We start from the raw sequence: 24,370 nt of genomic DNA, 5'->3' as shown, positions 1-24,370 counted from the left end.
GTTGAAGAGTGGGCAGTCTGAGACTTTTTCACAATTGTTTCCCAAGACCTTGAAATGATTCAGGATAGAGAATTGTGAGGGTAAGTGTCATCTCAAAGAAGATTGAAGGCAAAAGCCTTTAGAAACAGAGGTGCAAGATGGTGGGTCTTGACTGTCCCCAAATGACTTCATGATAAAAACCACGGGGCGCTCCTACTTAAAATAGACATTCCCAGACTCCTTCACCAATTTGCCCTTTAGATGAGGGTCTGATGAAGCACAAATTTAAAGATGGTTATGTTTAAGGGATGAGGGATGATTAGTCTCTTGTAGCAGATAGCTCTCAGGATGTCCACTTAGCCTGTAAACAATTCTTCAGTTATACTTCCAACTCATAGGTAGGACTCCAACACTGATATTTAAGTTATGTTAAATATCCATGGCCATGAAGGAAGCTATGCTGTGTGAGTCAGAGTCTCTCTGCACAATTAAAGGCTGAATCCAGAGATAGCCAGTCTACCTCCAAAACCAGCAATATAGGCAGTCTTACTCTGCTATATGAATAGAGAAGCAGTTCAAATGATCTATGGGAGGAACAGGAAAAATGAAACATAGGTTCTCTCATATCTTGAAGTAGCTTGATTTGGTTTCAATCACTAGTTTACAGCCAGCCTACCCTGAACATGCTTGATCTCATCTGATTTCAATAACATGATCTTATAACCTAAGGTCATAAGACTTAAAAAAGTCACTTACACATACTTATACACACATAGTACCGTCTTCCAGTTGGAGTTGGATTGAAGTCAATAATTTCTCTATCTTAACATACCTATTCTTCTGGAAAGGTTCTCAAGCATTTGTAATTTAGTAGACACTACTTCAGCTGGGGGAACAGAGTGATATTTGTAGAAGGGTTAGGGATGGGTGCTAGAGGTGATGTAGGGAAAGCAAGACTAGGTGTAGAGTTACAACAGCACTGTCAGATGGGTTCCGCTAAGTACATCATTTAGCCTTTTTAGTAGGAAGAGTTTGAGTATTTTCTCAATCTGTTCTTTGTCTGTGAGGTAGCATGGATATCAGATGGCATTTTGCATGTAAAACAATATCTGATTGGGATTGTAGATAAAGCTTCAAAACATGAATGGGTTGTTTAATATAATTCAATGTGTTCAACCAGTTGCGCTGGTGTTTGCTCGGCTAGTCTATCCACTGCAGTACTTCTCTTGGTTTCCCTTGGCTCCCCACACAAGGGGGAAACACAGGTTCTTTCTCAGTGGAGATCAGGGAACGGTTGCCTAGCTCTTGGGGGCTGAGTGTATGTTTGTTCTGGATATCTTAAGCTATTGGCCTGCATATCTTGATCTATTGGTTGGGTGGTACGAATGGTTGTTTTGTTTCACACATATTTCAAGGGCTTTCAGTGTATCTCAGTGCTTCACTATGACCACTGTCTCTAGATTCTTACATGAAGTTGTTAGGTTCTTGAAAACTCATCAGAAAGTACCTGAAACATCTTTTGCTTCCTGAGCACAAAATGAGAAGTTCTGCCTTCCCAGTCCTCTTTTAAACCACCAGCTCCAGCCTTGGGTTAAGGAGTGTGTCTGTCTTTGTGGGGATGGTGGTTGTTGTTGTTGGTGGTGGTGGTGGTGGATTTCAAGCCTTAGGAAGTCTTGCTTTCTGTAATGGACTGTCGGATGCCTTGTTAACATTCTTAAATGATTCCTCTTTAAAGGAAGGCCATCCTAGAGAAGGGGTAAAGACAGAAAAACTTGTGGAGGTGGGCAAACCTTTTAGGACCCTCTGCATACCAACCTTTGAGCCTTTACTGCTGGGGGGAAAACTTCAGATTGACTGTAAGGTCCGTATAAGGCTAAAGGTATAGTTTAAGTAGTAAAAGATTAGTGTAGGTCATTTGATATAATTAAGTTTATATCTTGATAATACATTTAGAAAAGGGATGTCTGAGGGCTAGTCCTGGAAGTCTAACCCTAGAAGCTTGCTGAACTCCCAGGAGGAAAAAGTACAGGAAGACTATATCTTATCTCTTAAGTCAAATGGATCACAAAGCTACATTTGTCCTGAGTGTGATGGACCAAGACCTCCTGGGCTGTCTGTGGGCTGGGAAGTCTCATAAACATAGTACTTATGAAGTCTTCATTTTCTTTTATTTTTGATGATTTTATTTTACACGTATGAATGTTTTGCCTGCATTCATGTATGTGTGCCGTGTGTATGCCTCATGTGCATGGAGGTCAGAAGAGGGTATTGGATCTCATGAAACTGAATTAAGGATATGAACTACCGTGTGTGTGACTGGAATCAACCCCAGGTCCTCTGCAAGAGCAGTAAGTGCTCTTCGCCTCTGATCCACCTCTCCAGCCCAAGCCTGTGCTTTCTTAATATTGAGTATAATACCATGTAGTTGTTTGCACATTGAAATACCCCTTTTTATTATTAATTTTTTAAATTTCAGGATGTTTTGGGAAGTGTAAACCCTCATTCCTTGCTAGGTGTGTACGTAATTTATTTATGCTTGCTTAAAGATAAGTGTATGGAGGTATGAGGAGATACTTCTGTTAAGATGCTGAGTTCACAGTCATGAAGACCTGAGTTCACATCACCAGCAATTTTGTCAAAACCTGGGTGTGACAGCATGTACCTATAATCATAACGTGGTAGAGATAGAAACAGGAGAATCTATGGGGCTTGCTAGAAAGCTAACGTAGAGGAACTAGTAAGCTCATGTTTAGTGAGGGATATTGCCTCAAAAAACAAGGCAGACATCGACACCAGACTACATCAGTTGTGGACCATGTCTTCCACACATGTGTGTATGGGCCCATTCACCAGCATATGTATATATGCTTGCTTATGTACATTCATACCCTTCCCACACACAAACTAGAGAAGTGTATAGACATGGCTTGCCTGAGATCATGAAGTAAGCGAAACAACCCAAGGTCCCTGATATTACTATTATACACTCTGTCTGCCTATTATACACTCTGTCTGCCAAGACAACTGCCAAGACATGGTTTACTGGGGGAAAAGGCGAAAGTCAAATGTAAATGAAGGAAAAAGAAGTTGTTTCAGTTGAGCATTCTGTTAACATTTAACCCAAACCCTTGCTACTGGGTTAGCAACACCCACTGGATTTAATATAACCACAATTAAACTCACTACAGAGACAGTACAGTATTAACAAAGCATACCAACACTAATGTATATTGGGGGAGAAAACTGTCAACTCAGGGAAAATATATTTTTATTTCAACCATGTGAGCAAACAAGATAGTTCTTTGTTTCTTCTTGTCCACTGAGATATTAAACTGGGATCAAGAAGCCTGGGATAGCTTCAGGATACCTCCTCTAAGCCATAGGAGATACTTGGTGACCTGGTTGAAAGCTCTGGGCTCTGCTTAGACTCTTCTGCAGACTGATGTATGCTCTAGTTGTCTGTGATGTTGGAAAAAGCAGTGTGCTGTAATGCTACGGGTGTGCACTCTGGAGATGGGGGATCTTAGGTTCATGTTCTTCTACTTAGTCATGCTACGACTGGGAACTCTCAGAGTATCTCTCAGGTGATGATCAGACTGTAAAATAGGGGGTAGTAATAATGAACGAATACTGCAGTTTATTAGGTAGCATTTTCTGGAGAAACAGAATAAATGTATTTATATACATACATGCATAAACACACAGAAGGAGATAGGGAAAACTGCAGATTCAGAAAAATCTACATTTATTTCAACTGCACAAGCAAACAATATCCCTTATTTTTCCTCATTTCTTTCTGTCTACTCATTAAATTGAGATTACAGTACCTGGAATAAGGAAACAAATAATTATTATAAATAGTATTTTGCTTAGATTGACTTACATTAATGAAGCAGAAAATGGGCTCCTTAGACCATGGTGGTAGCAGCCACTGAGTGGCTGAGCCATGAAAACACTTCTCTAGTCATCTCTGTGTGTTCATGGTACTCATGAGCTCTACCCTCAAAGCAAAATATTTCAAATGAGTTGCAACCTTTACATTTTTTATATCACCATAAATGGAGCCTAGAATTAACCATATTAATCCATAATATTCTAACCCTTGTCCCTGAAATACTCATGGCCATATTTCAATGCAAAATATATTTAGTCCATTTTCAAATACCCATAATCTTAACATTTTCAACATTCTTTAGAAATGCAACTCTAGAGTCTCTAGATGTCTAATATAATTAGTATGTTATATTATAATCTAATTAATATGGGTTAATTTTGGAGACATCCTCATGGAATCCTTCCTGTTGTTCCAGGCCAAAGTACGTGGCTTCTTTCTCTTGGGAGTAATATCTTTAACAAGTAAACCCTTGTCTGCAACTTCAAATATGTTCCTCACTATTGGGTGGGAGACTCATGTTCCAGCTCCTCTCATGACATAGTAGAACCTTTGGGGGAACCAGCCTTCTCTTTAAACTACAAACAAGCTTCATTTTCATCATAATTAGATTTGTATTCTTTATATGCTTTTTTGGTGAATAGCCATCACATGGGTAGTGTACTGAGGGCATCCTTGATAAATGGGCCAGGAACAATAGGCATTTTAGGTAAGATACTGAACCTCACCAAGGAACTTAACCACCACATCTGTCATGTGCCAACTATCTGGTGGATAAATTGCAGGCATGACTGGTATGAACTGTCCCTTCGTTCCTTCGTTCCTTCGTTCCTTCGTTCCTTCGTTCCTTCGTTCCTTCGTTCCTTTGTTCCTTCGTTCCTTCGTTCCTTCCTTCTTCCCTCCGTCTCTCTCTCTCCCTCCCTCTCTTCTTTCTTTTTCTTTCTTTCTTTCTTTCTTTCTTTCTTTCTTTCTTTCTTTCTCTCTCTCTCTCTCTCTCTCTCTCTCTCTCTCTCTCTCTCTCTCTCTCCTCTCTCTCCCTCCCTCCCTCCCTCCCTCCCTCCCTCCCTTCCTTCCTTCCTTCCTTCCTTCCTTCCTTCCTTCCTTCCTTCCTTTCCTTTTTTCTTTTGTTCTTTCTTTCTCTTTTTCCTTTACAGGAATTATTGAAGTGGAAATTTCTGGTTTCTTTGGAGACTCAGTTGTGTCATGTGATGTTTTCTTGGATGCTGTCTTATGAGAGGATGTTTGCTGAGACCAAACACATGGTGTTTTCCTGGAAGTTGTTTATGCGAAAGGTCAGTGATGTTTTGCTGGAGTGGATGCTTGAGGGGGTGTGTAATGTTTAGAAAGAATATAAACATAACCCTACAGAGAGTGAGAGGACGCTCTTGCGTTGGTTCGCCTTGCAACACTTCAATGGTCTTTGCTGATCTTTGCTTGTTAGGATTTCATATAGAGAAAAGCGCTACAGAACCGTCTTGTGGTGTTCCAGCTGCTTCTTGCCAGTTTGGCAGAGTCATGCTGATTCAGAGGAGCCTGACGTTTCTTCTGGACCAAGCTGCTGCTACTGATTTGTGTTTGGTGTTTTGGACTGGACTGCTCATATTCTGACAACAAATACTGTAATTGACCCAAAGAACTACTTCTAAACAGGACTACACTCCCCATTGTCTATTAAACTCTATTTTCCCCTACCTCTGGTAGGTGGGCTAGAGGGAGGTTGAAGGTTTTAAGAACCCTTATTAAAGTAGGTTTTGAAAAATCTAAACCTACAAATTATGGCCTAACTGGAAATTTCAAATGCAGGAAAATGAAAAGACGTTTGTCTTTTGTGGGGAAACCCACAACCATGGACTAAAAACCTGCAGAATTTAATTTGTGTCAACATTTTCTGGATTACAAAAGAATTGATAGAGTTTGTGAAACAAGAGTGAGCCATGTCTGAAAAGGAAGTCATTTTAGCATTCTGAGAGGAGGATAATCTGGTTTATCTATGTTAGAAAACTGTTGCTTTTGGTAAAAGGAGACAACCAGGTTCCAGAGAAAAGGTCTTGGGTTGTTAGACATGAGTCCTGAGTTCCTGTTCCAAGATTTCCTTTGCTGAAGTATTTGGACAAGTACCTCATATCTCTGATTTTTCAGGTTTTTGGCTTTTTTTTTTGTTGTTGTTGTTGTTTTGTAAGGGAGGGATGATTTTTTCTTAAGACAGGGTTTCTCTGTATAGCCCAGAACTCACTTTGTAGATGAGGGTGATCTCAAACTGTGAGCGCCTGACTTGCCAGCAAGAACGACGCCACAAAAGGATCCTTCTGCACACGTTTATTGGGAGAGCTCGATTACAGAGGCAAAAGACCCCGAGCCCAGAAATGGCACTGCTTATATAGGCCTAGGAGTGACGTGTCCATACCTGATTGGTTATGCTACCATTACCTCATTAATATTCTTCGGGCCAGGCAGCGACTCGGCAAAAAACTCTTATGCACATGCGCACATTGGTTGTTTACCCATAATCATGGGCGGTGGCCAGTGGTAGCCAGTGCCATCTTGTAATGGCATTTGCGGCTTCCCACATCGAACTATTTGTAGATCTGCCTCCTGAGTGCTAGGATTAAAGGCATGTGTCACCACACCTGGCTTACATGTCAGCTTTCTTGATAGTGTGGTAGGCAAGCTTCTATCAGTGACTTTGTGAGTTCTTTTGTGTTTGCGATTGTGTGCTGCAAGCTTGAGTATGAGACAGTGTATGTGAGTGTGCTGTGTATGTGGCACCCTGAGTTCAGAGGTCAATGTCAGCTGTCTTCCTCTCTTTACCTTCCACCTTTTCTGAGACAAGGTCTTTTCCTGAGCCTGGAGCTTGTCATTTGACTTGCCAGGCTGGCCTGCTCTCCAGGGATCCTCCTGGTTCCAGCTCCCAACCTTGGGTCCCATGTCACCATGCCTGCTTTTGCACAGGTAAGAGGGATACAAACTCAGATACTCATGCTTGCATACAATAAGACATACAGTGCTTTACCCATTGCACTATCTCCCCAGCCTCCATAGAAAACAACACTTACTACAGTGCAGTAGTAAAATGTGGTGTTTTCAGAAGTTAGATAAGACTTAGTCTCAGGCTGATATGCCCAGGTCAATAGCTGTGTGATTTTAGAAAAATTCAATCTTTCCATTTTCCATTATTTCATCACCCTTAAAACTGCTTCAAGGGTAATAACTCCTGAATGGACTGTCCTGGAGGTTAAATACACTTGAACTGTTGATAAGTAGGAGCTGTTGTAGTCAGGCACTCTGTGCCACATTCTTCCAAAAATATTCAGACATTCAGGAAGGGAATCAAAGTCACAGTTTTACAGAGGAAAAAAGTTAAGTAAAATATTTGCATTCAGTTGTCCCAGTCTCGTGAGCACCTTGCTCTGATGCAGATCAAGCATCCATGAAGAAAAAAGGCCTCATCAGCTCTTTGTCAACTCAAGGTTCATTGAGCATTTCACTCACTAACACGGTGAGCAGGCATTACAGCCTGCCTTCTAGCTTCTGAGGGTCCACAGCATCTTGGGATGTTTCTAGTGTTTTATAGGGCTTGGGGTAGAAATGGCCGAAATAGGCACAAGTGAAGTGTAACTTACCAGCTCTCTATTTCTGGTGTTTTGTGAACATGTTATCAGCTTTGGAGCTTAGGAACCTGTGATCTTTAAGTTTGCCCTAACTTCAACCTTCATAGGACTCATGTTTGATTCAAGACAGATCTCTCTGCTAATATGGCTCACTTGACCTCAGGGTGCCCTTGTTGAATTCACAAATTGACAAAATTCTTCTCTTCTCTTAACAGAGTTTGTATGTAGCCATTTGACACCAGTGAGCAAACAAAACAAGAACCAGAGGGTACCAGCTACACATGAAAAGAGATTAAGCCTAACTAAAATGGACTGAGTTCTCACAGCACACTCAGCAGTGGCTCACAGTCTTTATGTCCAATCATTGAATCTTCACAACAGTCGCCTTAAAGAGATTCTCTTTTAATCCCTATCTAACTGGGGAGAAAACCGAAGGACAGACAGATTGAACGATTTGTAACCCAACTAGCTAATGGTGAGATTCATATTTAATCTCTTGCAGCATGCACTAGAACGAGACAGGTTAGCTATCCTTGCTCAATGGCACAAGATACATGTAATAGATTTTTATAGTTTTATTAAATATTGAACTCAGGAAAATTAAATCATAGCAGGCTGCAAATATAATTCAAACTTTTATTAAATGTCAGGATATTGGATCTTTGGATGCATTTTACTTCTGGGCAATCGCCCAGGTTCGAAGCATATATTTAAGTATTTGCTGTCATGATTTTGCATTGATTTGCAATTGCAAACCAGATTACCTGGCGGGGGAGATTAAATTACTGACACACTTTTGGGAGGAGACCTTTTGATCTTGGTGAACAGGTTCGGATGTGATGCAGTACCCAGCAGGCCTCTTTGACCTGGGTGTTTCCTTTAACGCACTGTTCTATCGGATGGTGTGTTGTCCGATTTGGATTTTCCAAAAGTAGGGGCTTATTCCTTATCTTTTAACCAGGTGCATTCCTACTGGAAATAAACTATCTTGGTATGTGACGAGAGATGTGGATGCTATCAAAACTATTTTCTGCTTAGTTTAAAAAGTCTAAAATTGCTAACTATGCCAACTTTTTTTCTTTCCCTAAAGTTCTCTAAAACATTATGAGAGTGGAAAGAAAGAACAACCCTTTTTTTTCATCAAAATAACGTCAAAGGCCACAGCCCTCCATGAAGTATCCTCATTACCATGTCTCTGCCCACCTTGCTTTTGTCTGCACCCTGTATCTCTTATATGAAAGCTAGATTCCCAATGGTTCTAACTCCTTGCCTATCACAGTTATGAGATCAACCCTGATAGGAACTATAGCAGCCTCTCCTTTGGAATTAGTGCTCATCCGGGTCCAGTGACATGGGCCTGGTATGGTTTCTGACTACTTCCTGGTTGACAGGCTTGCAGTGCCTGCTCACTGATACCAACTGCCCGATGCCTGACACCACAAAGGTACTGTCCCCATGAGTCCTCTGCTCCCTTTGAGCTGAAGTTCTGTGTATTCACAAACTGGGCTATGCTTGAATCCACTACGTCTTTTGAGGATTGTCCAAAGACTTTCCTATGTCTAAGGACCAAGGGAGAGTGCCTGGCTGAATGCCTGGGCCTTCCAATGGAAACACTCACAGGAGTAGGCTCCCAAGGCAGACTAAAGGAACCTAGACACTCATTGTTTTAAAAAGAAGCCATTTAAGCATTACCAAATAAAGAAGAAACGCCAGACCCAAATGTGAAGTGGTAGGTTGTTGTTAAGAAGAAAGTGTAGTCGGGGTGCCAGATTGAAGCCGGCTCAAAAGAAAGAGCAGGGAGCTCAGAGTGCAAGTGGAACAGAGTGGAGCATGCAGAACAATGCAGGGCAGGTTGGGGAATGAATCCTGCAGGTTCTGTGATCCTTTAACGAGCAGTGACTGGTACCAAGACCTTCAGGTTTGCAGCTGGCCTGGCTTGTCCTCTGGCTCCTCTTGCCTGTTTGTGCCTGTCTTTTGCTGCCAAGACCTCAGCAAGCCTCTCGCCTGCTGGACTTTGTGGTCTGTTCCATTTTCAGTTTAATAGAATTGATGTTGCTTGGTGCTCCCAGGACACGTGGCATTGCTCTGTTTGGCGCTGGCAGTGCCTTCAACAGAAAGGGGGGGAGAGGGGAGGAGGACTGCCAAGAAGCTATTTCCTTCAGCTGTGGTCCCACTGCGCCTCCTGCTTCTTGTGAGCAACAAGTCTGAAGGATTCTGAGTGGGATTTTTAAATTAAAATGTTTGATGTTTTCTATCACGGAACATAGGAGATCATCTCTAATTAAAGTCAGCAAGTGTTTATTGAACACAGTGTTTAACAGCATTGCTTACCCCCACCCCAACCTTGTTATAAAAAAATCATAGGAGCAAAATAATAATAATAATAATAATAATAATAATAATAATAATATACAGTGAAGTTCCAGAGTTCAAGGACATACTCACAAGTCATTACTATCTTCTCTTCCCCTCTCTTCCCCTCTCTCTTTCAGTTCTACAGACTGAACCCAAGGATTGGTGCATGCTAGGCAGTCTTTCTGCCACTGGATATAATCTAGGTTACATTATGGCTTGAAATCATCTAATGCAAATGATAACGTAGCTAACATTACAAGCCATCTCAGAGCTTTCCGTGTATCGTGACTCAGATGATGCCAGCTAAAACCAAACCACACAAAGAATATTTATTTCAGTCGCACTCCAGGATCTGAACAGATTCTGATTTTTTTTTTCAGCTTGGCTGAAGTATGACAAATTGGAACTGTGCATATTTAAGACATTTAAGGCATACAACCCGACGTTTGGGTATGTATGTACATTACAAAGTGATCACCGCGGTCAAACTATTAACATATCCGTCACCTCGTAGAATTTGCATTTCCTACTCTACCTGTAGTAAGAACATTTAAGAAAATCTCAGGGCTATGACACAATATTGTCAAGTGTAGTCATAGTCACTCACCATGCCTAAGAGAAGCGTAGCCACAGTGTCGGGCATGGCAGCGGGGACAGAAAGCTGAGAGTCTCAGCATGACACAGAGAGGGCAAGCTGGAATCTGCATGACGTTTTAAACCCTCAAAGCCAGCGTCCAGCCTCCAGTGATGTACCTCCTCCCACAGGCCATACATTCTGTACCTCCCCAAACAGCAATGTCAACTGAGGACCAAGCGTTCAAACATTTGAGACTGGAGGATCTTCTCATTCAAACCACCATAGGGCTGTACCTTGGATTCCACACAGAGATGATATCAAGTCATATTTATTTTGCAGAGTCTGGCTTATCAACATAACGTGCCCAGCATCATCCACATGGAGGTGTTATAGTTATAATCCCCGTGCACTGGTTTGGACCCTGGAATTCGTTTGAAGATATGTAGATCATCAGCTGAGTGCCATGTGCCAACCATGAGATCCAGACTGACGTTGGACATGTTTGTAGTTTTGGGGAAGTTCAGGTACATTCAGTTGTTCCGTCTTTCTCCAGCTTAGCAATGAACCCGTTCCTCTTGTGCTGGACTGTGGAGATCCACCTATATTGCTGCCTCTTAAGACACTTTTTTTTTTTTTTTTGTCCACAGACCCTCACTACATTTTTTTTCGTGCCATCCTGAAACCATCTGTCTGTTTTTGGTTTCATGGCATTTTCTACCTTCAGTGGCCAGCTCTTGCCAGGAATGGATTTTTCTGAAGTATCAAGAGGTCACAAATTAACAAGGTTTCTTTCTTTCTAAAGGCTTAGCAACATCCCAGTGTTTGTGTGTATAGTCTCTCTGTGTCCTCTCTGTCTTGGTCTCTGTCTGTCTGTCTATCTGTCTGTCTCTGTCTCTCTCTCTTGTGTGTATGTGTGTGTGTGTGTGTTTGTGTGTGTTTGTGTGTGTGTGTGTGTGTATGTGTGTGTATGTGTGTGTATGTGTGTGTGTGTGTATGTGTGTATGTGTGTGTGTGTGTGTGTGTGTTCCTAAGGATCACCTAAGGAACTCTGCATGCTAGACAAGTACTCTACCTGTGAATTACACCCACATTCCTACGCCACATTTTAAAAACAATATAACTGTAAGTTGGGTACGGCAGCACGTGCCTGTGATGTGAGCATTCAGAAGGCTGGGGAGGAATTGAAGGTCATTCTGGGCCAAGTTCTGAGACGCTCGCTCAACAAAACAAAAACAGATACAGAGAGACTTAAAACTTTACCTTCCCCTGGAACTCTGAAATTCTAATTGGTAACAAAACCTTCCCCTTTTTCCCCCTTTCACACACATACTTGTGCTCTACCAAATCCGATTAAATATAAACAGCTAGAAAATAAACAGCTAGTGTCTGGCTAGATGATTAACAACCCATAGATTGCTGGAAATGTCGAAGCAAACCATAGAAAAGTGCCCTCAGACTAACTGAAAGGGTTAACTGCATTTACTTTCTCCTACCAAGGGCTCTGTTTAATTTTCACGTCCACATGTCTGGTGTCCTTTGATGAAATGTGTCGTCTGCTCTTCAAAACTTCCCTGCTGGTAAAAGACATGCATTTATTTTTAAATACATTCATAATTTCTGCTCTATAGGAATAAACTATGCCTCCGGGAAAGATGCGCATTGCACGGATACACTTTGTGAAGGTAAACACACAGAGGCATTCTGCTTTCTGTTAATTAATGATAGCGGTGCCAAGCTTTTATAGGAAACCAATTTTCCTTTTGAACACCAGGGAGATCTTTGAGCCTAAGAAATGTTTCAATTTAGGGAGACCATAGCTCAGCCAAAAGTGCAGACGTAGCAGGTGAATTACGGTTGGACTAGAAACTAGGATGCACGAATGCTCGGTAAGTACAAATGGGCCCCCAGAAGTCTGTTCTTGAAACTGCAGACAACTCTGGAAGTTGGAATTTGCTTTAGCCTTTTCCCAGGAGTAGGAGTTGGGATGCATGGACTGGGGCTGGGGGTGGGGGGGCCTGAGAGAGGCTGGAGCAGCCCACAAGGTAGACCCTTGCCATGGGCATGCAAGGTTCTTGCTTGGCTGGTGAGGAATCAATGTTCTCTGTCTCCAGTGAAGACGCACCCGATCTTTTGGCAGAGTGGAAGTCTGGCATCCTCTTCTTAATCATTAGGAGCTCATTTATGAGACTCACTAACTGTGGCGTGACCTCTTTGGTGTATTTAAAGCAATCCTGGGCTGATGCTATTGGAGGGTGTTTTGCACATGTAGATGCTGCTTGTCGGCAGGAGTGTATGATTAGACAAGGTGAGAGAAGGATGTGAATGCCAAGTCTCTCTGCAAAGCCCAATAGAGGCATGCTTGGTGACTAAAGAAGAGTAGCCATCAATGTTCCTTAAAGTGAAGGAAAGGGAGCAGGGTGGTGGTGGCACACACGTTTAATTGCAGCACTCTGGAGGCAGAGGCAGGGGATCTTTGAGTTTGAGGCTGGCCTGGTCTACTGAATGAATTCTAGGCCAGCCAAGGCTACACACACATACACACACACACAAACCCTATCTCAAAAACAAACCAAAACCAAAACGAAAAACAAAAAGAAAAAACAATCCAAAAGAAAAATAGAGGATGTGGTTTCTACTGAGTAAATAGCAGGGATAAATTCAGCATAGATACATTGTGTCCACACAGGTACATACACAATGAGGTTACATATGATACCATATATAAGAATGACAGATCGGAAGGCTGAAGTATAGTTCATTTGTAGAGTGCTTGCCTCGCATGCCTTAGATTTGATCCCTAGCACCAACCACGTTAGCCTGGAGTTGTGGCTCAAGCTTGTAATTCCAGCACTTGAAAGTGGAGGCAGGGAGATCAGCTATTCAGAGTGTCACCCTCTGCTACATCCAATATGAAGGCAACTCTGAGATATATGAGACTCTGCCTCAAAAAAAAAAAAGTACAAGTTGGAAATAGCCTAATAGAGAGCAAGGACAAAGTATGACATAGTTCTACAGTGAAGTATTATGTAACTGTGGAAAAACAGCTCGCAGCTTTGTAAGAGTGAAATACCCACCACAGAGCCCTAAGGCCAGTCATCAAGTATCGTCCAGTATGTACACATACATGCTATTTTGAAACTGTGTGTGTGGACCAAGGCTACCCATGGGGAACAAAGTTGAGGAAGGTGAGTGCACCATCCCTTGGTCTTGGGATATTTCTGTATTAATGCAAAGATTGTAATTAGCTAAAGATAAATATATACATAGCTGTAGCTAAATATATACATATTTTAAAAAGAAGTTTAAATTCTTTAAAAGTGTTTTAGCCAAGTTTCTCAGAGTCAACCTGGGACTACACAGTAGTCAAAAAGAACAAATCTGTAGCTGCCAAGGAGAGTTTATGGTAGCTTGAGGCTATCAGGAGAATATTTCATAGGAGCGGATTTCTAGAGCATGTACTAGCTTCCGAGACAGGGTGGGACCACGAGTTTAAGTCCGTGGTTCTCAACCTTCCTAATGCTACATGGTCGACCTCCAAAGGGGTCTAGACCCACAGGTTGAGACCCACTGGCCTGAGTGCTCACTGGCTTCACCCCCTGCCCATTCCACCAGCTTAAGGAGATTGCTACCCATATATAGTCAGTCACTCTTTTCTTCTTCAGAGTTCACAAAGCACTTTTCAAGTCTTAAGCAAGACCGGAAACCTGTGAGTGGCCCTTTTGTCCTCATTTTCAGGGAAGCTAATGGAGTTCGTTTATATGCTCCAGTGACACGCACAGCTAGGGTAGAGCTGAGCGAGGACTCAGACGGGGAATCTATTCCCAATGAGGCCATTAATCCCAGGGAAATCACTACTTTTCTAGGTCTTGGCTTCTTCAGCTATAAAATAGGCTTGCAGCAGTTTCCTAGGCATGAGTTTAGAATTGTTTAAAGGAAAACAAGTGCCTTCCCTACCCACCCCATTCCCAGCTTTTTAACAGCGGCCCCACCCTCTAGAACACACAAGTTCATGGTTCAGTAGAAGGGGAAAAGGATCTATGTTGTGAAGTGACTTAAGGGACTGACTCTGTTCTTGCAGAACATCTGGAAAGGGCCAGAGAGAACACATCACGTCATCCCTGTCATCCTTGTCAAGACTGTCATCCCTCATGTGGTCCTCCTCCTTGGGTGGTACAGGCATGAAATCTTGATGTTTAGGATGGTGAGGGAGAACTGCTTTCTCCTGACCTCAATCTTTCCAGACTCTTATGTAAGGGTTTGGCTTCAACGCAGAGTGAAAAGATGGTTCTGTGCTGTTCTAGCTAGTGCATAGTGTCTCTAAATAAACATGCTAAATGATCAGATTTGCTGTGCCACTATCAATGGGTCAGAGTAAAACAAGTCATCCTATCTCATGACACAGCCACCACCTTATTTTTTATTGCTTTTAAAAAGAATCTTTATGTGTGTGTACATGTGGGAGGTTATGTAAGGTGTGTGGGCAAGAGTATGCCCCAGAAAGCATGTGGTGGTCAGAGGACAGCTTTGAGTATCAGTCTTTGCCATCTACTTTGCTTTAGACTGGTCCCTTACTATTTGAGCTACGTGAGCCGGCCTGTGAGCTTCTGGGGAGTCTCCTGTCTCTGCTCGTTTCACTGTAGAAGTGCTGGGATTGCAGACGGACACTATGGTGTATAGCTTTACACAGGTTCTAGGGGAATCGAAACCCAGATGTTCATGCTTGTGTGGCAAGCACTTTATCCACCTAGCAATCTTCCTAGCCCCACAACTGCCACACTATTAGTAGCATCTGCCAAGCAATTGAGCCTGAATCCCAGGCTAATCAACAAGGCTTTAAACACCTATGGCTACAGGGCTATGCTTTAAGGTGTAGTTTTTGTTAGTATTCTGATATACTGTGGGAAATAACCCAGAGGGTGACTTCCATTGGAAAGGAAACTTATACCTCACAGTTCCTGAGAGGAGAAGGAGGGAACAGCCTATGTGGGCTCCAGGGAAGAGTACTTGGCAGTTGGGAACCTGAAGAAGGAAGCAATAGAAAACACAGGCCTGAGTCTTTTTTGGAAGAGCTTTTCCTTCAGAAAGGAATGGGTAAATGAGGTAAGCAGGCTTAGGGATAGCTAATTTGAACCTGCCAGAAGGTTCTAGCTTTAGTAAACATTGCCAGTTCAGAGAAGCACTATCTCTCAGGGCATGTACTTTCTCTCTTTCAAAGGGCCCACGTTAATCCTTTTTAAGAAATCTATCAATGAATCTATTTGTCTATGTATCTATCTATCTGTCTGTCTATCTTCTTTTTCTTCTTCATTATCACCATCTATTTACCTATAAATCATCATTTATTATCTATCTATCTATCTATTTATCTATCTATCTATCTATCTATCTATCTATGTGTATCTATCATCTAACTTCTCCTCCTCCTCCTCCTCCTCCTCCTCCTCCTCCTCCTCCTCCTCCTCCTTCTTCTTCTTCTTCTTCTTCTTCTTCTTCTTCTTCTTCTTCTTCTTCTTCTTCTTCAATTTATTTAACTGTCTTCATCTATCATGTATGTATGCACACACACACACGCATACACACACACACACACACGTGCACATGCAGGCATGTCTTGGGGATTGAACTCAGCTCATCATGTTGGGCAGCGAACATCTTCACCTTCACCTGCTGAGCCCCCTTGTGGGCTCCCACCTTGGTTAACTAGAACTGACTTCTTTCTTCATATCTCATTCCTTCTTCCACAGCTGCTCTTCCACCAGACCTACTCAGGTCATGGTATCTGGTCAGTAACACAACCTCCCACAGGTGATGGGTAGACTTTTGTCTTATCATAAAATCATTAAAAACAGAAGCTCCAATTCCAGAGCAAAGAGCCTGCTGTAGCAGGCATACTTCACCAGAAGCTTCTGCCTCCTGCTGTGTTTGTAACATTTCTCCCTTTTCTTACTGTGCTACAAGGCCCCCCCTTGCCCTGCCCTGGCCGCTCCATTGTCCTTATTTTTCCCATGGTCCTCCACATTCATCTGGATTTATTTGCTTTCCCCTTTTATTTTTACCTGTTAACCTCTACATCTTCTCCTCTCCAATACAGCTACTTACTCAGTGTAGATCTACCTGCCTGTAACTCTCAAAAACAAAACAAAACAAAACAAAAAACAAAACAAACAAACAAACAAAAACTTGAGTTATTTTGTAGCATCCAGGAGCAAAAGCCAAAGGCACTGTCTGTGGTCTTGGCAACTTGGGTTCAGGTAACCAAGGCAATTGCTACACATGCTTTATTCTGTAAATGTCAGGTAAAAATCCATTCTGATAGCATTCCGAGTGTTGGAAGGGAAAGACATCTTCACTACTGTATGATACTGGAAACGCCTCAGGGTTCTGGATGAACACTAAGACCTCCCTAGACCGATCATGCCTAAGACTGTTATAGGCATAATAATCCACACTTGGACTTCTTTGTTGCTTTCTGGAGAATCTACTCCAATAATTCTCAAACCCTTTCTGTCCTGGATGGCACACAGAGTAGCGCCTTGGGTGGTAGAGGGAGAGTGCTCAAGTAACATAATGCCTGAAGAAAAGGGTGTGTGCTCTCCCACTCAAAGCGCAGATCTCACAGTCACTCTCCAGCTCTGAGATACAGTGCATACCCTTTGTGTTAAAGATTTCAATTTTGGAATCTCTTGGAATTCATTCAGTACACTGAGGGGTCATGGGGGAGGGAAGGGCGTGGTGAACTGGATGGGGTGGAGTGGGGGTGGTCCTGTCTGAAAATAGAAGCAGCTTAATAGCCAGTTTGTTTCTAAAGTTGCCACAACAAATTACTAGTAACTTAGCCACTTAATACAAGTTATCACATTGTATTTCTGTAGATCAGAAGTCCAAAATTAGGGCCTTTGGGGTGAAGGCAAGGGATTTCAGATGGGTTCCTTCTGGAGACCTGGGGAAAATGGGTTCCATGTTCCTTCTGCCTTCTAGAGGTTAGCCTGCATTCTGTAGCTCATGCTAGCTTCTTCCTTCAAGACCACTAACACTGTGGCTCTCTGTCTGTCTCTCTATTGTCACCCTGCTCTCTTTTCCAGATTATGGCAGGAAAAAAAATCCTATGGTTATAAGATTGCACATTGATTAAATCAGATATATGTAAATAATTCAGGATAATCTCTCATTTCAACCAAATTCTGAACTTTTAGTTTTACTGCTTAAAGTGCGTGCATGTGCATATACGCATTCATATATGTGTGAGTACATTTATGGGTTGCATGGTGTCAGGGTTGGGGTTGGGGATTGAGATACACCCAGAGGTCAACTTCAGCTGTTTCTCAGTCAAGACCCATCCTGTGTTTTGAGACCGGATCTCTCACAGTCTAGGGATCACCAATGCAGCTAGGCTAGCTGGCCAGCAAACCTCAGCCATCCACTTGCCTCTACCTTTTCAATACTGAGATTACACACGTGTGCCACCACCCCTAGCATTTTAACGTGGCCCTAAGATTGAACTCTGATCCTCGTGCTTGGGCAGTAAGCACTTTACTGACCAAGTAATTGCCATGTAAGGGAATATGTTCTTGCATCGTGGAGGAGACTGGCAATTACTGGACCCCACCCCAGCCACACAGCTGATGTAACTGAAGCACAAGGTTTTTAAATTAGACCTGACTTTTCCATCTCCTTAGGAGCTAATAACTCTCCATAGTTTTTTTTTTTTTTGAGCTGTCTGATTGATTGGACATCAAATCAGTTTATAGGCAAGCAATAATAATACTAGTAACGTCTTAAATTTTGTTATTCAAAGTATAAGCTTAATTTGCTATACATAAGCTTGGTGTCAGTTTCTCTGTGCCTCTTCTTCAAACATACGTGGGTTTCCTCTACCTTAGGAGACTGGAGCTTAACTCAGTGATAGAACGGCTTATACACGAAGCACAATAGCCTGGCTTTGGTCCTAAACATTGAAGAAAACAAGCAAACAATCAACATGACAGAAAAATCCTCAAAATGGCCTTTACTTTTTCTGTCCTTTGCAGCTGGACAAGGCTTCCTCTGCCTTCATCGCTGGAGTTCCAACACATGCCACCTATATTTTTTTCCTCACGTCTTATTTACCCCTCAGAATCCAAAGGCTTCATGTCTGTTTTAGTCTCTTTTCCACTGGCTACTGAGCGAGCTCCCCTGTAATTCTTTCAGTTCACCTTGAAGTCCCACACCTGGAGTTCCCGTGGCTCTCCTGACTCCTCACATCTAATTTCTTGTTCTTCCACCACCTCTGTCTCTCGTGGGCACCATCCAGTGAACATTTCTGCATAGACATCAATCTGCCCTCTAAGTCTTGATGGCCAGGGCCTCAGTCTTGTAAGCTGTTCTCCTGCCTGGCTTGTTTGCCTACCCACTACATAACTCTATCATTTCATCAGGAGAGCTCTGTCATTGCTTTAGCTATCTTGGCTTAAGCATCGGATCTTCATTGTCCACCTGACTCCTTTCCCCTTTGATTTACCCAGTGTTGTCTCCTTAGTCACAATGCCTGTGTCATCTCTTCTTTTGCATCTGTGCTGTCCGTATGAGTCCTCTTACTCATGCCCGAATGATTCTAGGTGCACTGTTATCATTTTTGTTGTCACCAAGGCTACAGTAACCATCTTCTTTCTTTTTTTTTTTCCGTAGATGGTGCTGCAGCTCTTTCCCCCATTGCTTAATATCTTGATGGCATTTTAAAGACCATGGGTTCTGAATCAACTTGTTGCCGTTTTATCCAAGATTCTTCACCAAAAGTCCTCTATCCTTGCTGGACCATGGTGCCCACTGACCATGAATGAAATTCTTCTTCCTCGCCACCAACGTGCTCCCATTCACCTGGGGCCCAGCAGCATTGTCTACAGACACCTCTGTTCATGACCTCCCCATCCTCTTGACACATTACCATCACCTGAGAAATACCGAGCAGCAAAGAACTTCTGCAATGCCAAACCATCACAGTTGCTCATATCCCTGCTTCTCCTGCTGTGTCCGCAGCTCTTTTTGACCATTCCTACAGGTGACAAGGTTGTACACACCTATGACAGCCTTTCCATTTATCTAGCAGATTCGTTTCCTTCTTGCTTGCATATGTGAGATGTGAGACTAGGCAACAGACTAGCAACCAGTGATCCATTTGGCTTGGGCTATGCACACCCATCTTCTAATGATGTATCAGGCACTACTTCCTGTAAGTACTATGTATACAAACATACCTCTGAATATGGAGGGTATGAGGGCAGATCTGGCACAGACTGTATTGGAGTACAAGGCAAAACTGTGTCTTTCAGTAAACTTTTAAAGGAAATCTTCTATTAGCTATCTAATACCTACCAATAATAGGGTGTACATATTAACGTCGGATGGATTAAGGGAAGAATCGCTCACAGTGAACAACTGTTGATGCGATCCAAGCTGACAGTCAAAATAGGGAATCGCTTGCTTACACCCCTAGCACCAAAGCTCCCTCCTCTTGTGTATCCTACAAAAAGAAGCCGCAAACAGTCCTTGGAGCCTTGGGTATCTCCATACATGCGGCCCACTGTCCTCTTGCAGTATATTCTGTTCTGTTGCTTCTCTTGAATGAAGTCTCCTCACTATTTTGTAATCTGTGTGGACTTTGATTTCAGGCCAAGAACCTGGAAACACCTGGCCCGGATCCTGACTGCTATCAACACAACAACTTTGCCCAGCTTGAAAACAAAGCAGAACAAAACAAGACAAAGGCAAAGACAAAAACAAAACAAAACAAAACAAAAAACCCACCAAAGCCTCCGTTCCTTTTGTGTTTTATTTTCCTCATTAGTCATTCCTGTTAGTGAGCACACACATGCCACGCCTCATCAGAACATACTGTACCTTATTTCCATGTCACCTGCTCCCCACTTATTCTTCTTCTGAACAAAAACACTCTATTCACGTTTTCTCCCTCCTCCTAGTCTTCCTCAGGTCTACTCTAGGCAAGCTCACACCCCGCCACCGTGGAAACCCTTCCAGTGAAGCTTCCGGCGACATCTGCACTGCCAAGGCCCACTCTGAAGTCCCAGCTCTTGTCTTGGTCACTGACTTCGGGGGCTGATGAATCCCTCCTGTCCTGAAACACTTGCTTCTCTTGGCTCGCTCTTGGGACTCTGAACTCTTGCATCTCTCTGGCCACGTCCTTTCGCCTCCTTGTGCTTCCCTAGACTGCAATAGATGGTGATTTTCCATGTCTCAGCCCTTGACCTATCCTGTCAAGGCTTACTCTCTGGCTGACATCATGCAGTCTCATGGTTGAAGCCTCATCTATATTTGGATTCTCTTGGTTCCGAGTTTCTATCTTTAGCCTGAACGTCTTCCTTTAACTCTCTGCGTGCACATCCCATCGCTTCCTGACTGTCGGTACCTCACAGCCAGTAGAACTCATAGTGCACTCTGTCTGAGCTCCTGACGTGGTCCACACTTCCACTCGCCTCCAGCAGCCCGTGCTTTGTCTGCAGACTCTATTGTCACCCTTCCTTTTTGTTGTCACATTGGAAATCCTTTTGGTTTCACTTTCAAGACCTCCCCAGAAACCACACGCCAGTCACCATCTGACAGGCTACCTCTATCGTGGTCTAAAGCCTGTCACTTGCCTATGAATTAAACAAACAGCCTGCACACGTACAGACCCTGAAGTCCCACCATGCAGACTGGACACAGTGGCTCTGCCAGTCAAGAATGACCTAAGCAAGGTGCTCAACTCTGCTTCTCCAGGTTCCTCACTGGGAAGACTGGGATCCTAACAATAATGCTGCTACTATAACTAGAAGTTGTGGAAAGTATTAAAGAAAAAAAACCCCACATATTAAATATTGTCAGCCCCTACTAAATAGCATGTGACCAATACATGCTAAGTATTATCTATAAACTCCATGAAAGTGGACGAAAGGTGGTCAGCAAAATCAGAGAGGTTATGGGAATAACTATTCTGCTGAGCATAAACCAAGAAGATCTTTCCATATCCAAACCTCAGACAGGTGTGGTGGTGTGTGCCAACAATCTCAGTGCTTTGGAGGCAGAGGCAGGAGGATCAAGATTTCAAGGCGATCTTCAGACAATAGTGAGCTCAAGCCTGGGCTGCATTAGGTGCTAGGTCAAAAATTCAAACATGAATAAATAAATAAATGAAAATTAATTAATTAATACCCAGGCCCATGCTGAATCAGGAGAGAGCATGTTTGCATCAACTACTCTGACCTGTGCCCGTCTCTCGCTCCATTGCACCTTGGAGCAGCTTTTATCTGTCTTACAGTTTTACAGACAGACAACCCACTGCTAAGATTCCTTGATCTTGTAGTACTTGGTATTATCATGTCGCTTTCCTCAGCTTTAAGAACAATTTCTTCTCCAAATCGCCTTCCAGATCCCAGGAAATCACAGATGGCCTTAATCTCAATCTTGGCTCTATTCTTGGTCAATCCTCCAATAACTCTTAAGGATTCCATATCTGGGTTACTGTTGCTGCTACCAATGACCACATTTAAAAGTGAGCCCAGCTCAGCATCAGGTCCTCTGCCTATATACTGGAGCTTCCAGGTTAGTGTTTTGCTTGAGTGTGCAAACAAGAGGGTCTCTGACTCTTCTGCTTCTTCTTGTGCTTTTTTTCCTTCTGTTGGTTTGTCTTGCCCAACTTTAATGTATCTTATTATATTTGTTTTATCTTATTATATTTTATTTTGTTATATTAAGAAGTGAATGAATGAATGAGTGAGTGAGTGAATGAATGAAAACTTAGCGTAAAGGTTAACAACTGAACTGTCACTTATACCTGCTGGGGACAGGAGAGGGAAAATCAGTTTTCTCTGACAAAGTAACCCTGGGTGTATCAACCATTCCAGAACAGGCCTCACCTTCAGTGTCCGCACATAACCAGCACATAACTGGACTCCACAATTATTATTTTTCTGTGTGTATTTTCTTTGGTTATGCTTTGGCAGATCCTTTTTTTTCTCTTTTGTGGTATGGTTTTTACCTTGTTTTCTTGGTTTTGAGGGGCTCTGCTGTGCTGAGTTTTTTGTGTTTTTTGAAAAGGAACTTTAAAGTTGGGTGGGTAAGGAAGGGGAGAGGATCTGAGGGGACAGGCGAAGTGAAGAATACGGTCAAAATACATTGGGATTTTAAAATTATTTTAAATAATAAGAGGTAATTAAAGCTACATGAAAAACGAGCCCTATAAATCTCATTTCATGCAGCCACGAATACCATTTTAAATTCTCATTTTACTGGGAAAAAGAAAGCCCGGGCTTTGGGAGAAACGTGGTTGCTACAGAAAATTGTAAGCCGCCAAGTAAGACCAGAAAAACGAATAATTTCCCACAAATTCCAAGGTGAGGCCAGCCAGCCAGAGCTCCTTGGGTTGAAAAAAAAAAGAGTAATTAAATAATTTTCCTGAACACCCAGAAGTAACCTTTCTTATTTGTGACTAAACTGCATCAGTAGAAACTTTAGGAATTTCTTTTGGCTAATTGTGGGGGTTTCTAGGAGAGAACCACTTTCGGTGATGTTGGGATTTCCACAAGCACAAAGTGCCTTGGTTGGAAAACACTAAGAGACATCTCCCTCACTGCCAGCCTTCTCTCTGGCTTGCCACTCACACCATCCAAGGCTCTCCTTCACAAGCAGGTTGTTGCTGACACCTAGTAAATTAGGCAGATGGGGCTCATACATCAACGCCACCTACTTGGATTCCTTTTTGGTCACTCATGCGTTCCCCGCCCCCACTTTAATCAGCCTCATAAATCTGACCCTGACAAGGTCCTGCCTTGTCTCCATCCTGTAGTAGGAGGTGAGGTGGTCATTTGTCCCCAAGCTTTCATCCCAGTCTCTCCTTGAGTGACCATCAGTGCCATGTGGTGCCCATTCATTACAGGGGCTCAGGTGTGACCATGAAGATCCTGTGTCAAGGGCTGCCAAACCAGTGACTCCTTCCAGGAGGACAGCATGGCTCTCCAAGCACTGTGCGCATCAGATGCTCGCACTCCGCAGTGCCTGATGAAGTCCTGGCACACTGAGTGCTGTGCTGGATAGATCACACCCTGAGCTATTTTTCCCCGAGCATCCAGCCTTTGATAGCTATCCACACCCAAGCTAATGAATACACGGACTCGTCCAGTTTTTTCAAGAGATGTATCCAAAACAAGAATTGAAGACGAAAACAGAGCTGTTCAGGGTGTGACCTTGCTCTCACAGGTGGGGACAAATGCTTATGTGATCCTGATGATTCGAATTTGACTCAATCTTTATCTCCAGATCTTGGCCATGAGAATCAGGGATGTTGACCCAGCTCATGCCAGTGGTGTTTATGTTCCTCATGACTTGAGCAGCGGTGTTTTCAGCCTTCTAGGAGATGTGTCATTCAGTCTGGACTGTGTCTGAATCCTTGCCCTTTCTCATGCTCTTCTTAAAAGGGGGAGGGGGTGGGGAAACATATCCCACCCAATCAGAGGAGGAGGGGAGAGGGTAATAGGAGGAAGGATTGTGCGAGGGGGTGACTGGGAGGGGGCAGTGATTGCGATATAAAGTGAATAAATAAATAAATAAATAACAAAAGAGGAGGGTAGTTTTTTTTCTCTCTCCTTACACAGGTGTTGTTCAAGGCTGACTTAATGTCCCTTTGTCCTCTGAGAGCTTCTCTATCCCTTATTCAAGAAAAAAAATAGTCCAGATACACTCACCCATGATTTGTGCCTGTAAGATGCAGCAGCTGTGGGCAGTCATTTCACGCCCAGGCCTTTCCAGCTCATCCACTCTAAAGCCCTGGGAAGGTGAAGACACCTTATCAGGCCCTAGCGGCTCATTTATGCTGTTCACCAAACTGCATTAACCACCTCCTTTATGGGCCCATAACAAATAGGCTATTGAAAGAGTGTAATGGTTCCTCATAGTTGGGATGCATATCATCTCACAGGCAATTTATGTTTTGGG

General features: G+C 42.9%; 1 long non-coding RNA gene across 3 annotated transcripts in view; it reads left to right on the top strand.

The window, feature by feature from the left end:
• The window catches only part of LOC147000358 (uncharacterized), a 39,906-nt gene extending 16,078 nt beyond the window's left edge, over nt 1-23,828 (top strand). Inside the window, exons 2-6 of one of the 3 annotated variants that reach the window (XR_015045861.1) lie at nt 10,751-10,935; nt 19,076-19,453; nt 20,056-21,138; nt 21,810-21,982; nt 23,316-23,828. This is a non-coding gene — a long non-coding RNA (uncharacterized LOC147000358). Of the gene's footprint in view, nt 1-7,712; nt 7,955-10,750; nt 10,936-19,075; nt 19,454-20,055; nt 21,983-23,315 lie in introns of those variants that run through there. The other 2 variants (XR_015045862.1, XR_015045860.1) reach the window with 2 other exon arrangements.
• Nucleotides 23,829-24,370: the final 542 nt, after the last annotated feature.

Source organism: Mus caroli, unplaced genomic scaffold (assembly GCF_978045245.1).
Source record: "Mus caroli unplaced genomic scaffold, Mus_caroli_1 scaffold_18, whole genome shotgun sequence".
Classification (NCBI taxonomy): domain Eukaryota; kingdom Metazoa; phylum Chordata; class Mammalia; order Rodentia; family Muridae; genus Mus; species Mus caroli.
The sequence above is the reverse complement of the archived record's forward strand: the minus strand, read 5'-3'. Positions and strand labels throughout refer to the sequence as shown.